The sequence below is a fragment of the Ascaphus truei genome, chromosome 4 (assembly GCF_040206685.1).
Source record: "Ascaphus truei isolate aAscTru1 chromosome 4, aAscTru1.hap1, whole genome shotgun sequence".
Lineage (NCBI taxonomy): Eukaryota > Metazoa > Chordata > Amphibia > Anura > Ascaphidae > Ascaphus > Ascaphus truei.
In genome coordinates, this window is record NC_134486.1 from 290509703 (window position 1) to 290524762 (window position 15060).

Here is a 15060-nt window from a genome sequence, read left to right on the forward strand (position 1 = left end):
CAATGGTGTTCTGGATTGTCCAACTTCTTTAGTGCTGCAGGGCCAGAAACACATCAAAGAGAGAACCTATTTGTAGCTGATGAGGTTAAAAATCAGCAGCCTGCAAACCAACTATAAAGGACATATCCATCTTCTTTCTGTACATGAACGTTCCTATTGATGCATTCACGGTCTTCTGAAAATATGCCAAGGTCAACAATACAGTGCAGCAGGATGATGACGGGACTGTATAAATGCTCACTGAAGGTTGCCTTGCCAGGCATCTTAGATCAATACGTGCATTCACTCTCTATTACATTCCATGTTGCCATTATCTCCATGATTTATATACTCTGCTAGCAACTAGGTGATTTCACTAAATGAACCTGAACAAATCTAGAGGTCTTAATATAAGTATGAGCTTGAAGAAAAGCAAGCTGCATGGGGGAATTAGGAATGTGACCCAGTAGGAGACACAATAGGAATGCTTTAATGCAACTTGATCTCCGGAAAAGAGAATATGCCAATAGACTGTAGCAGACTGTATATTAACATAAACGCATTCATATTCCTAGTTAAATCAAATTAGGACAAGTACATCATTGCCCATTGTGATGTTTGTGGTAGACCTGTATTAGAAAAGGCCCCAGTCCTTGGGTGAAGTGAGAAGGGGGGGTTTCAAAAAGGGAAGAAAGGGGAAAACTAATGAATGTAGAAAGGGTTAAGAAGACAGGAGAAATAGAGGTGATCACAAACATAGCTAAAGAGGAAGAGTAAACAGTTGTAGGAGAGAGTGAGAGGGTTAAGGAGAGCGAAACAATCTTAGAAGAAAAGTATGTGAACAAATGACGGTAATGGGATGTAATGCAGTGAGAGGTGCTGTATTTTGACAGAAAGGTCCACTTTGGGCTTTGTAGTGGTGGGATGCGTGGTGGGCTCACCGTGAACCTGCAATTTGGGGAATGGGATCAATTATCGAGGGAGCGCCGAAACCAAGTGAAGGCTCTATGTCCTGATACTGGGATTGAGTATTTCCACAGCCTGCAACATCCTCCCTCTTCCCCTCCTTCCCAATAGCTATTATATACACCACTCAGGAAAAAAGGGAACCCTTTCGCTTTTGATCATATTCTATATATTTCTCACTCAATCCCCATGAAAATGTTCACAATGGTAGGTCTGTTACATAGATTAACACCATATAAGAAGCACAATGTAGACAATTAATTGATGTGAACTAAATTGATGTTGCTGTATTAGGTTGACAAGTACCAGATCACTGCGGTAGGTTCATGTTCATTAAACAAGAAATAGGAAGTTTTCCTTCGTCGCTTCTAAAAGTGTTAAACTGTTGTTATTTAATCTGAAAAATTTAGATTACTACAGAATAAAGTTTGAGTTCAAAGTATGGTTCAAAGTGTGTGTTCAAAACCTACTCCTGCTGAAGCGCACGCCCGAAGATGAGAACGCCACTGTCTGATTGCATAATCGATAACACGTTGATCCAGCTGCTCCAACTCCTGAACGATACGTTGTTTTACAAATGTGCTAATCTGTTGGTGTACCTCAAGGCTCTGTTCTGGGACCTCTCCTTTTGTCTCTCTACAACGCTTTAAGATTAATTTAACTTTAAGATTAATATGTCTAAAACTGAGCTTCTCATATTTCCCGCTAAACCTGGTCTAACCCCCCTTTACCATCACAGTAAACGGTATTACTGTACCATCTATCCTGTCGCCAAAGCATGTTGCTTAGGAGTCACATTTGAGTCGTCCCTTTCCTTCTCCATTCACATTCACAGTCAAAATTTGTCGCTTCTTCTTCCGTAATATTGCTAAGATTCGCCCTTTCCTTTGTCAATCTACTACTTAAACTGTAATGCATGCCCTTATCCTCTCCTGTCAGGATTACTGTAACATACTGCTAACTGGCCTCCCTGCCTCACGACTTTCTCCTCTGCAATCTAATAAAATTCTGCTGCTAGAATAATTTCACTTTTTTTAAACAGTCTCTGCTTATCTCCCCCTTAAATTCATCTCCTGGCTTCCCATCAAATTTCGGATCACCTACAAAGTTCTCCTCCTTACCTTTAAGGCTCTCCACTTATCTGCTCCTTCTTAAATATCAGTTTTGATCTCTCGCTCTGCCCCTGCTCGTCTCCTGCTCCCTACCCATAACTGGTTCCCTCTCCATCCCCTTTCACCTTTACAGCTCTCCTTTACAGCTCTCTCTCTCGCCTTAAACCTTTTCCCCTCACTGCCCCTTACCTGTGGATCACCCTCACACTCGGTATACACCAAACACCTTCTCTCCCCACCTTCTCAACAAACCTGAAAACTCACCTCTTAAATGAAGCATTTCAACAGCCTGGACTCATGGCTTCTGTCCCACACTCAGTCGCTCCCACCAACCATTGTGGCCAAGCACTGCCATCTACTTAATTACTCCCTCACCTGCTGTGTCTGTACACCTCCCAACATACCACTTGGATTGTAAGCTCTCCAGGGCAGGAATTTCCTTTTCTATTGTTGGACTTTGTTGCCCTTATTGTATTATTATAATTCCCTGTATGTATTGTCTTTTTGTAAAGCGATGAGAACACTGTGGGTGCCATATAAATAAAAATATACATACATGCAAATTTGTTTGTTTTTTCAGTCCTCCTAACGACCATATCAGGAAACATTTTAATATGTAAGTGTTTTGAACCATAATTGTTGCTCAGTCTCAAGCACTATATAATGTGATTATCTCCTTCGCTAAACACCGTTTGTAACTATGCACTTGATGAGGTCATCATGTCACCACCAATTCCAAAGAATGTTTATTAGATTATCAAACCATTCTTAAATGTAATCTACTGTGACAGACCTATAATTGCTCAAATGTTCATGAAATTGTGAGATTGTTCTGTAAGATATGATGAAAGATAAAAGGGGTCCTGTTTTTCTGAACACAGGGTATATAAGCGGGAAGTGGGAGTCCAGCAGAATATGCACATCAAGGAAATGTCCCCTTGCTGCAGCTGACCCAAGAACCTTTATCGCACTATTTTGTTTCTTCTATATCATTATTACCCTTTCACACTAAGAAAATGGTGTCGGGTACAGTAGCAGAAAGGTGCATCGTCTTCAAATTAAGAAATTCAAAATAGAAACTTACCGATATTTCCCTGAACTACGGTAATTTGATTTCACCACATCGCTTCTAATGCAGCTGGAATAGGGATCCTGGAAGATAAGAAATAGCAGCTACTTAATACTACAATCAGCAAATAAATACCCCCTCAATAAAATATGAATGAATGGGCGCATTAAATGCTTTTGGCTTCCTGAAATATACTTTCCCAATATAATTCCCATATCATTAAACAGCGTAGAATACAACACAGTGAAACGTGTCCGGCAAGTAACCCAATGTAAAGAAAAGCAGATAGAAGTACTGCACGCCAATGCCCCCCGCTCCTGTGGATACACACAGTGACTGCATGCCAATGCCCCCCGCTCCTGTGGATACACACAGTGACTGCACGCCAATGCCCCCCGCTCCTGTGGATACACAGTGACTGCACGCCAATGCCCCCCGCTCCTGTGGATACACACAGTGACTGCACGCCAATGCCCCCCCGCTCCTGTGGATACACAGTGACTGCACGCCAATGCCCCCCCGCTCCTGTGGATACACACAGTGACTGCACACCAATGCCCCCCGCTCCTGTGGATACACACAGTGGCTTATACGCCAATGCCCCCCGCTCCTGTGGATACACACAGTGACTGCACGCCAATGCCCCCCGCTCCTGTGGATACACAGTGACTGCACGCCAATGCCCCCCGCTCCTGTGGATACACACAGTGACTGCACGCCAATGCCCCCCCGCTCCTGTGGATACACAGTGACTGCACGCCAATGCCCCCCCGCTCCTGTGGATACACACAGTGACTGCACACCAATGCCCCCCGCTCCTGTGGATACACACAGTGGCTTATACGCCAATGCCCCCCGCTCCTGTGGATACACACAGTGACTGCACGCCAATGCCCCCCGCTCCTGTGGATACACAGTGACTGCACGCCAATGCCCCCCCGCTCCTGTGGATACACACAGTGGCTTATACGCCAATGCCCCCCGCTCCTGTGGATACACACAGTGACTGCATGCCAATGCCCCCCCGCTCCTGTGGATACACACAGTGACTGCACATCAATGCCCCCCGCTCCTGTGGATACACACAGTGACTGCACGCCAATGCCCCCCGCTCCTGTGGATACACACAGTGACTGCACGCCAATGCCCCCCCCGCTCCTGTGGATACACACAGTGACTGCATGCCAATGCCCCCCCGCTCCTGTGGATACACACAGTGACTGCACATCAATGCCCCCCCCGCTCCTGTGGATACACACAGTGACTGCACATCAATGCCCCCCGCTCCTGTGGATACACACAGTGACTGCATGCCAATGCCCCCCCGCTCCTGTGGATACACAGTGACTGCACATCAATGCCCCCCGCTCCTGTGGATACACACAGTGACTGCACGCCAATGTCCCCCGCTCCTGTGGATACACACAGTGACTGCACGCCAATGCCCCCCCGCACCTGTGGATACACAGTGACTGCACGCCAATGCCCCCCGCTCCTGTGGATACACACAGTGACTGCATGCCAATCCAGCCGCTCCTGTGGATACACACAGTGACTGCACGCCAATGCCCCCCGTTCCTGTGGATACACAGTGACTGCACGCCAATGCCCCCCGCTCCTGTGGATACACAGTGACTGCACGCCAATGCCCCCCCGCTCCTGTGGATACACAGTGACTGCACGCCAATGCCCCCCCCGCTCCTGTGGATACACAGTGACTGCACATCAATGCCCCCCCGCTCCTGTGGATACACAGTGACTGCACGCCAATGCCCCCCGCTCCTGTGGATACACAGTGACTGCACGCCAATGCTCCCCCGCTCCTGTGGATACACAGTGACTGCACGCCAATGCCCCCCCCGCTCCTGTGGATACACAGTGACTGCACGCCAATGCCCCCCCGCTCCTGTGGATACACACAGTGACTGCACGCCAATGCCACCCGCTCCTGTGGATACACACAGTGACTGCACGCCAATGCCCCACCGCTCCTGTGGATACACACAGTGACTGCACGCCAATGCCCCCTGCTCCTGTGGATACACACAGTGACTGCACGCCAATGCCCCCCACTCCTGTGGATACACAGTGACTGCACGCCAATGCCCCCCGCTCCTGTGGATACACAGTGACTGCACGCCAATCCAGCCGCTCCTGTGGATACACAGTGACTGCACATCAATGCCCCCCCGCTCCTGTGGATACACAGTGACTGCACGCCAATGCCCCCCCGCTCCTGTGGATACACAGTGACTGCACGCCAATGCCCCCCGCTCCTGTGGATACACAGTGACTGCACGCCAATGCCCCCCCCCCGCTCCTGTGCCATTTAGAAACCCAAGCCTCCACTTTTTTTGTGTGTGGAAAATAGGATTGGTCTCCTGCAAAAAAATTCAATCATTATCACATTCATTCGCTTTTTCTAAAGGTGGGTTTTAAAGGTGGATAGAGAGGGTGCTAGTCGAGTATTGAGGGGAAGGACATTCCGGAGGTGTGGGCAGTCAGTGAGAAAGGTTTAAGGCAGGGAGGGCTTTAGATACAAAGGGGGTAGAAAGAAGACATCCTTGAGCAGAACGCAAGAGTCGGGATGGTGCATAGCGAGAAATTAAGGATGAGATGTAAGGAGGGGCAGAAGAATGTAAAGCTTTAAAAGTTAGGAGAATTGAGTGTGAGATGCGGGATTTGATAGGAAGCCAGAAGAGTGATTTCAGCAGGGGAGATGCTGAGACAGATCTAGGAAACAGTAGAGTGATTCTGGCAGCAGCATTAAGGACAGATTGTAGGGGAGACAAAGGAGAGGCAGGAAGGCCGGACAGCAGGAGGTTACAGTAATCGAGTCAGAGTTTGAGCAGTCGAGCATCAGAGGAAAGGGCGTATCTTTGTTATATTGCGGTGGAAAAAGCGACAGGTTTTAGATAAGTTTGGAATGTGAGAGGAGAATGTGAGAGAGGGGTCCAGTATGACCCGTAGGCAGCGTGCTTGGGCTACTGGGTAAATTATAGTATGTCCAACAGTAATGTGGAAGGAGGTAACAGGGCCAGGTTTGGGAGGAAGTATGAGGAGCACTGTTTTTGCCATGTTAAGTTTAAATCGGCGGAGGGGCATCCAGGATGATATCGCAGAGAGACTCAGAAACTTTGGTCTGTACAGAAGGTGTAATGTCAGGGGTTGAAAAGTAAATTTGTGTGTCGTCAGCATAGAGGTGATATTTAAACCCAAGAAATGTGATTAGGTCAACTAGAGAAAGTGTGTACAGAGAAAAGAGGAGAGGTCCCAGGACAGAGCCCTGGGGTGCCCCCACAGAGAGCTCGATAGAGGAGGAGGTGTTAGCAGAAGGCACACTGAAAATACGATGGGAGAGGTAGGATGAGATCCAGGATAGAGCTTTGTTCCGAATACCTAGAATATGGAGAATGTGAAAGAGAAGAGGGTGGTCCACGGTGTCAAATGCTGCATAGAGGTCGAGTAACATGAGCAGAGCGTAATGACCTCTGTCTTTGGCAGCATGGTGGTCATTAGTTATTTTAGTGAGGGCTGTTTCAGTGGAGTGAGCAGTGCGGAAGCCAGATTGTAGAGGGTCTAGGAGAGAATAGGTGTTGAGTAAGTGGAGCAAGCGAGAGAATACAACACGTTCAAGGAGTTTACAGGCAAAAAGCAGGAGGGAGACAGGTTGATAGTTAGAAAGACAGGTAGGGTCATGGTGTGCTAGAGACTACGAAAAGACCCAGCTTTTAAGGAGAAGCACTTGAATATAAGTGAGCCCTAGTGATCAGGAAACTGTGTGAAAATTTGGAAGTTTTTGGCTATATTGTATAAAGGTCAATGTATATTTGATGCTCTAAGTTATTGTTCAGTCTCAATGCTGCTATCACCAAAAAAAACAATAAAAATATTTGTAATAATAAAAAAAAAAAGACAGGTAGGGTCAAGCTTGCTGTTTTTGAGTAATAATGTAACTGTTGCATGGTTGAAGGAAGAGGGAAAGGTACCAGAGTAGAGGGAGGAGTTAAAAATGTGTGTGAGCGTAGGGATTATAGTAGGAGGAAGAGGATTTAGGAGATGGGAGGGAATGGGGTCAAAAGTGCAAGTGGTAGAGGGAGAAGAGGAGATCAGCAGTGACATATCCTCTGAGACAGCGGAAGAAGAGTCAAGGAAGGCAGGAGGATTGTGCTTGTGATTTACTGATGGTAACGCGCTTACAGTTGGGACTCAATAAGTCTGCATTAATCCACCAATACATATAATAAGGAAGCGCTAGCCAGATATGTGATGGTCTAAACGAAATAAGTGAGTGCTGCATGAAAAAGAGCTGTTCCCAGTCCCAGTAAGTAATGTCCAGAAGAAATCTATTGTGCTATCAAATTTCTATTAGAAAAAGTATTTAAAAATTCTTGTCCCACATTTGTTAGATTTATTTAATACTTGTTTTTAAAGAGATCACAAATTCCAACACAAATGTTAAAAGCAAATGTAGTTATTCAAGACAAAGACCCGATGAGCTGTGCCAGCTATAAGCCAATCTCCTTTCTAAATTCAGACCTGTGATTCTACTACCTTACACAATTTAGTATCATCAGCAAAGATGGAGGCTTTGCTCTCTATGCCAACCTCAACGTCATTAATAAACAAGTTAGAAAGCAGGGGTCCCAGTACCGATCCCTGAGGTACTCCACTCACGACTTTAGCCCAACCTGAAAAAGTTCCATTTATGACAACTCTCTGTTGTCTGTTCTTCAACCAGTATTCAATCCATATGCAAATATTTTTACTGAGTCCAATTTGCTTTATTATGTACAGCAACATTCCCCTGGTCTAAGTTCCTACTTACCCCCTCAAAGAAACGAATAAGGTTAGTTTGGCATGACCTCTCCTTCATAAATCCATGCTGATTATTACTAATAATTTTGTTTTCCATTACACTGTAGATATTCCTGAATATTATCCTGTAACATAGGTAAAGATTAATATTCTGCCAAGACTGCTGTATTATTTTCAAACACTGCCAATTCCTATCCCAATAAAACCTAAACAAATGACAAAACAAGATAATGCAATTTACATTGGGTAACAAAAGGCCATGGGTAGCAAGGTTGGTTCCGATCTCACCTAGGGAAAAAGGGGGTATGGCGGTACCAGATATCAGGAAATATTATCTGGTCACTCACCTAACGCAGATAATGTGTTGGTATTAAAAGACAAATTTTTATATGTGGGTAGATCTAGAAAGTACGTTTAACAGTACAGCAGCACTACCAGCCCTTCTATGGAAAGGAAAGCTAGCTGGGCAAACCAAACCAGGTGTATTCCATTCCGCAGTCATAAGATTTACATTTAAAATTTAGCAAAGGGTCAAATCACAATATCAAATAATAACAGACTTGTCGTCATCTTTGACAACCCAGACTTTGGCCCAGGTTTGTATACTAATGGGTTTGATTCATGGAAGGCCAAAAATATCCAAGATATAGGAAATGTATTGCTTAAGGGTAAATTGCTGAATTTTTAGGAATTTTATGAGAGATACTTGTTCTTGAGAGCAGTGGTGTTTAAATATCTACAAATATGCCATTATGTCAGGTAGATCTCTCCAAATGGGATTTTCCGGGAATCTACTGAGTTTGTGGAGCTTTGTAGACATAAGAAATATCAGAAGGGGCTTATCTCAACCCTGTATCAAGAAAACACCAACGTCTCCTGCAGCCACAGATACATGGAGCAATGGGCACATGACCTCCAGGTAGATATCACAACGGAGGACTGGGAGGACATATGGGACAATGCAGCGAGCACATCCATATGCACAACAACAAAGGAGAATATATATAAAATTATCTATAGATGGTATCTTACCTCCCAAAGGCTGAGGTAGATTTTTCCAGGAGCCACAAATCTATGTTGGAGATGCTGTGAAAGGGTGGGTGATATGGCCCATAACTAGTGAATTTGTGCAAAAATAGAATTTTTGGGTGATGTTGCAGAAATTGATAGGAGACACTATAGAAATAATAAAACCACTAGACTAGCTTATAATGCTTCTGGCAAAACCAATAGAGAACATGAACCAACACATGAATAAAATGATGTCACATATATTGACTGCCGCAAGATGCTCGATTACAGGGGACTGGAAAAAGACTCTTCCTCCCTCTAGGAGAGATGTCATACAGAGAGTGAATGAGGTCTCAGCAATAGAGAGATTAACAGCATTTATAAGACACAGGTCCAGAAAATTCCATCAAGGTTGGGAATCCTGGAATTCCAGGGTGCGATAAGTGATCTCGGTTTCCCGTGGGGGAATATGAATGTGGTTAGGAGCAGGCTGAGAGTTGGAGGTTCTGTCAGGAAAATGAATATTACAGTGTATGAGATTGTGTTATATTAAGGTAATATGCAAGTAATATGTACATGGTGGTACCCCTCCACCCCCTTTTTATTTTGTCTTTTCAAAAACAAATGAAAAATACGTTAAAAAAAAAAAAAGCAACAGTTTCTACATCTGTTGTAGAAAGGAAAGGTATACAGGGATATACCAAATAAGTAAACATGGGAAGGATGTTGATCCAGGGATTAATCTGATTGCCATTACTGGAGTCAGGAAGGAATTTAATTTCACACTTATGAGATATCATTGGATGATATTTCACTGGGGTTTTTTGTTTGCCTTCGTCCGGATAAATAACCTGTGAATACACGTAGAGTACAAGTTTCTGTTGTCTAAATTTAACATGGGTTGATCTTGATGGGTATGTATTTTTTAAACCTTAGCTATTATGTAACCCATTTTTGGCTGTCAGAAGGGAAAACAATGGATTGCAAATCAGTCTAGGGTTTAGATTTCCAATGATGAACACTGTGGGTGAGAAATGTCCAAATATAGTGCTACGTTTTCACAGCAAGCAGTAAAATAGATAAAATCAGTGAGATAATGACTGTAGGAAGAGCAGACTGTCCAAATATGAGTATGCAGGAGTTTGGATAAGAGTGGCTATATTACTGCTCCACAGTACAGAAATATATTACTAATTCAACATCTCTAACTGGGGGGTCCTCTTGCAGTCACTCTTTGGCAGGTGCTAAAAGTACATTAAGAAGAAAAATGTAAGCTTCTCCCCCAAACTCCATCCATACCGCATTGATGATGTCACCTTAGGGAAATTAAAAAGAAAATGATGAGGTCTCCTGGGTTAAGTCCCCTGCAGTCCTATACCGAGAGATGCCTTGGTCTTTTCAGAAGATTTCTGCATGAAGCTGCTACCAAAAGTACAGGGAAATATGAATTTCATCTGGTGGTTAAGAGAGAAATAAAAGAATGGCCAACGTCTGAGATTGGGAAAGTGACAAAAGTTACCTTAAAATGTTGATTCAATTATAAATCCCTTAAAAAAAAACAACCTAAGGTAGTAAAGGATGCACGGAAGGGGCTTCCACTGTGGAAGTATCTAGCATAGGCCTCAATGGCTAAATATTTTTTAAAGTCTATAGAAAAATGTACAGGGTGTTATCTCATATGATCATTTCTGGACTATGGATGTGACTATGATACCGGTGTCTTAAATAGTAAATATGCATCATATGGCATCAAGTCACATAATTTCACTCATGGCATTTCAATTCTGGTGGGGGGTGCATGCCCCGGCTTTCAATAATGAATTGCTCTGATTGTGAATTAGAAACACATTGCGCTAGACGAAGAGCGTATATGACAGATTTGATATTGAGTTGCCACCTGGCTTATAATTTAACAAAACATAATGTGATTTGATTCTAAAGTTATCTGCCCACAAAAGCAATTATTCAGGCTGATAAATGTACTTCGTGTTTTCCCCTCCTAACAGAACAGCTAAGCAGTCCAGGGGAAGATCCTTACTCATACCCCGTGGCAGCATATAATTCTACTAGGAGTTAGGAATAGTGGCACGCAGGCAACTGATTAAGAGAATCGCTGCAGGCGATGGAAGAAATAGGGAGGGGGGTTACCATAGAGGGAACAAGAGGCAGACAGATGGCCACAGTCCAGGATTTATTGTTGGCTTCAATTATTTCCATCCAGTTTGTATTTTCTAATATCCCACTGCATTCCTGCATTCTGGTACTCACTATTCTGCATTTCAATAAGAAATCAAAAGGAGGATCATGATGACTAGGCCTGAATGCCATACAATCTTCCACGTTATGTCTTATCTATGTTGAACCTGTTCATGGTCCCAAGGTTCAACATAGCATCCGGCCATTCCTCCTTCTCTTACCGTGCACCCAAAACTGGAACAACCTACCAGAGACTCTCACAGCCACCACCTGTCTAAGTTCTTTCCAAACTAAAGCTGTCTCACATTTTAATCTGGTCTGTAACGGTTACATAAGCCTATAATATATATTATCTTTACCTGTGCACGCAATGTCTTGTATATAATGTGTAACCCTGTTCACATAATATAACCATGTATTGTCATCATAAGGCCGCGCTTATAGTGCTGGCGACGGCGACGCGACCGATGACATCACCCGCCGCCGTCACCACCAGCGAAAGTTGTAATTGGATTTTCCGCGACTGTCGCCAGTGACGTCATGAAAGGGGGCGGGCCGCGGTCTCTGATTGGTTTAGAGACAGTCACATGTGGCGACTGTCTCTACAAAAATCAAAGAGACCCGGCTACCAAATTTTTGGCCGCGACATCACTCCGTCTCCGTCGTACTTACTATAAGTGCTGGCGACGGAGTCAATTTATTTGTTTTCGAGTGACGTCGCGTCGCCGTGCACTATAAGCGCAGCCTAACTCTGTACCCAGGACATACTTGAAAACGAGAGGTAACTCTGTGTATTACTTCCTGGTAAAACATTTTATCAACAAATAAATGATCGCTGTTATCTACCACAATGTTTGTTTCATTTCAGAGATACCAACAATTTATTCCACTGGTTTACTCAAAATCTACAGTATGGTCGGAGTTATATACGGGATAAAAGTATGTTTCTGTAGGTTCGTTCACTTGATAATTACATATATCTGTGAATTTGGAGCCGCATACCCTATGCAGTTGCTTTTTCCACATGACCTATGCAGTGCTAGTTTTATTTAAATGCTCTTTCCAACTGTAGCCATGGCACGAACAATGCTCCAGGGTTCACTTATTGTGCAAAACACCAGAAACAATTTGTGTGCATTTCTGAAAAGTGTCTTCTTTGCAGAGATTCCAGTTAAACGAGTTACAACTAATTAACATTTTCACTGAAGGGCACGGTTTAACAGGCCCAATCGTGGTGTGAGCACTTTTACTGAAAATCCTTTTATCTCACCATGTTATAACGCTGAATGGGGTAATTCTAATGACTTCTACATTGGCACTGACGGGGAAAAAAAGATGATACTGTACAGTATGTGGTAGAGCTATTTTGTCAGAGTGAAGTCAGAAAGTGTAAAGCAAATTTAAAAGAACATCTATGAAATGCTAATTCGCATTAACATTTTGTATTGGCTTGCCAAAAGTAACAATTCAAATGGGACTCACTCCCCATGCCATGTTGGCTTGATTTACTGTACTTTAATGTACTTTGGTACGTTAGGGGCTGTCCAAACGGAACGTTTTTTTTTTTTTGGTTTAATATTTACAGCATTTGATTACTTTTACGGAAAGCTAATTACCTAAGCTGTCGTGATCGATTAGCAAATTTTCTGTTTCCCAGGGTACACTAAATGGCTGCCTTTCAGTCGTTCAATCCTTCAGTAGCTCCTAAGCTACTATTACATTATAATGTAACATTATCTATTGTTACAGTTTACAGCTCAAACTGCTGGGAATATTGGCAACACATTGTACTGCTGGAGAGGTGGGCTAAAACCTGCTATAGAAATCTAAGGATGCTCAGTATATTAAAGTTGCAGACCAAGCAATATCCTACATGTGTGTTTTTTTTTATAAATCAGTTCTGTACTATGAGAAAATACTAATTTTTTTTAAACAGACATTTATAATACATAAAAGATTTCAGTCAGAGTTAACAAGCATTTTTTGTTTCTATAATCATCGAGGATTTTCCAACAAAAGAGCTGATTTCCAAGGACACCCACCGTGACGGGTTTGATTTCATAGATCAATTGTGTAATTTTATTAACTGTCCAAGCGCCATAAAAGTACATTTTCTCCAAGGTCTTCTGCTGGAAGAGCACATTGCTGCTGGTAACTCTCAATGCGAATGAGAATATTTTGGATAGGTATAGTCCTATGAAGCTGTGTTTTATTGTTGCTGTTTTTTAGCCCTACAGTATCTTCGATTATCTATTACTATTGGCCACAAGCTCCTCAGGGGACATAGAAATTATCCAGAGCACATGAGGTGTGACTGATTCGGTCTATTTGCCCTTCTATCCCTGTGATGGGCTTTATGTATCGAAGGCAAAATGCTGGCACAAAGTTCTTTTTAGCGCAGAATATTAGCGCAGCATGTGCCAAATGAAAAAGTAATAGAAATACACTTCTTAAATATGTTGTGTTTCAGACAGAAAACAATTATAATTTTGATGCAACTGCATTAGTGTGCACGTATCTCTTAATACATAGAGTTAGGCTAAGTCCATGCTGCCGCAGACTGCGCGGAGGCGTCCACACACGGCGTGATCACAATGCCTTGAGGCATTAATCGCGCCCATAGACCACGTGGGCGCGACCAGGAGGGTGTGTGCGTTTATGCGAGGAATTAGTTGAAACTGATTTCTCGGCACGACGGGCAGGTCACATGAGCGGTTTGCCCAATGAGGGCGAGCCAGCTTCGTGATGTCACTGACACGCCCCTAGACACCCCCCCAAGGGCTCATTAAGCATGTCCGAAAAACGCACCCGCTTCACGCGGGTGACGCCAGGTACGCGCACACCTCTGTGTGGGCAAAGGCAGTATGGGCCTGCCCTTACTGTGCTGCTTTCCCTGTATTATAACAGCAATCCTGCCTTATCCTACCTATGCTGGAGCTCGTCTGTGGTCACCAACCTCTGGGGAAAGATCTTTTTTGTGCCTGGGTTGACATGGCTGCCGGCACTACGAACATGGCTGCAGGGCTACCAATAGAAAGATGCTTTTTATTGGCAACCGCAGTGAGCCCTCTGCCTGCGGCCATTTTGAGTCTACCAATTTGCCCAGTGGACAGCCGCCTCGCTGCTCCTACACGGTGAGAAGGTCAATTCAGGTGGGCTGAAAAAAAGGAAGCTGGTGGAAATGCCGCTTGTAAGTGGGTCGTTAGTGTCTAATGGAACTAGGTATCCATGTTTTCATGCATAGAAAAGCGGGCTTTGACCTACAGCAACATTTTATTTTATTATACATGTTCTGCCTGCAGTTATATGTAATGTAACAAGCTTGTTAATCAGGTTTATTATACTTGACACAGATCATAAGCCAGGAAGGTTTACACCTTAAGGTTTTCTGATGCTAAAAAAAGAAAAGAACAAAATGATGGATGGAGAAGCAGAATTTGATGCAGTGTGTGTGTGTGTGTGTGTGTGTGTGTGTGTGTGTGTGTGTGTGTGTGTGTGTGTGTGTGTGTGTGTGTGTGTGTGTGTGTGTGTGTGTGTGTGTGTGTGTGTGTGTGTGTGTGTGTGTGTGTGTGTGTGTTGGAAATCTAAGTATATATTTCTTTTTTTTTTTTATAGATAAAAACAAATTCGATTTGGAAATGTAACCTGAACTGAACTAAGATTGGATTTAACAGTTAAAATGTCGTAAATGCCAACGGCATCTGCATTTGCTACGAACAATGGAAAGAACGGAAAGTTGCCTAATAAGAGAGGTAACTGAGCAACACATAATACATAATAGCATAATACAGGCATACCCCGCATTAACGTACACAATGGGTCCGGAGCATGTATGTAAAGCGAAAATGTACTTAAAGTGAAGCACTACCTTTTGTCCCACTTATTGATGCATGTACTGTACTGCAATCG

General features: G+C 43.6%; 1 protein-coding gene across 6 annotated transcripts in view; it reads right to left on the minus strand.

The window, feature by feature from the left end:
• FYN (FYN proto-oncogene, Src family tyrosine kinase) overlaps positions 1–15060 on the minus strand; it is a 197433-nt gene that overhangs the window by 99285 nt on the left and 83088 nt on the right. For 5 of the 6 annotated variants that reach the window (XM_075597638.1, XM_075597636.1, XM_075597639.1 and 2 more), the window contains exon 2: positions 3142–3209. The exons of the other annotated variant lie outside the window; for it this stretch is intronic. The gene's annotated coding sequence lies outside the window, so the exon portion shown is untranslated. The remainder of the gene's footprint in view (positions 1–3141; positions 3210–15060) is intronic. 6 annotated transcript variants of the gene reach the window in all.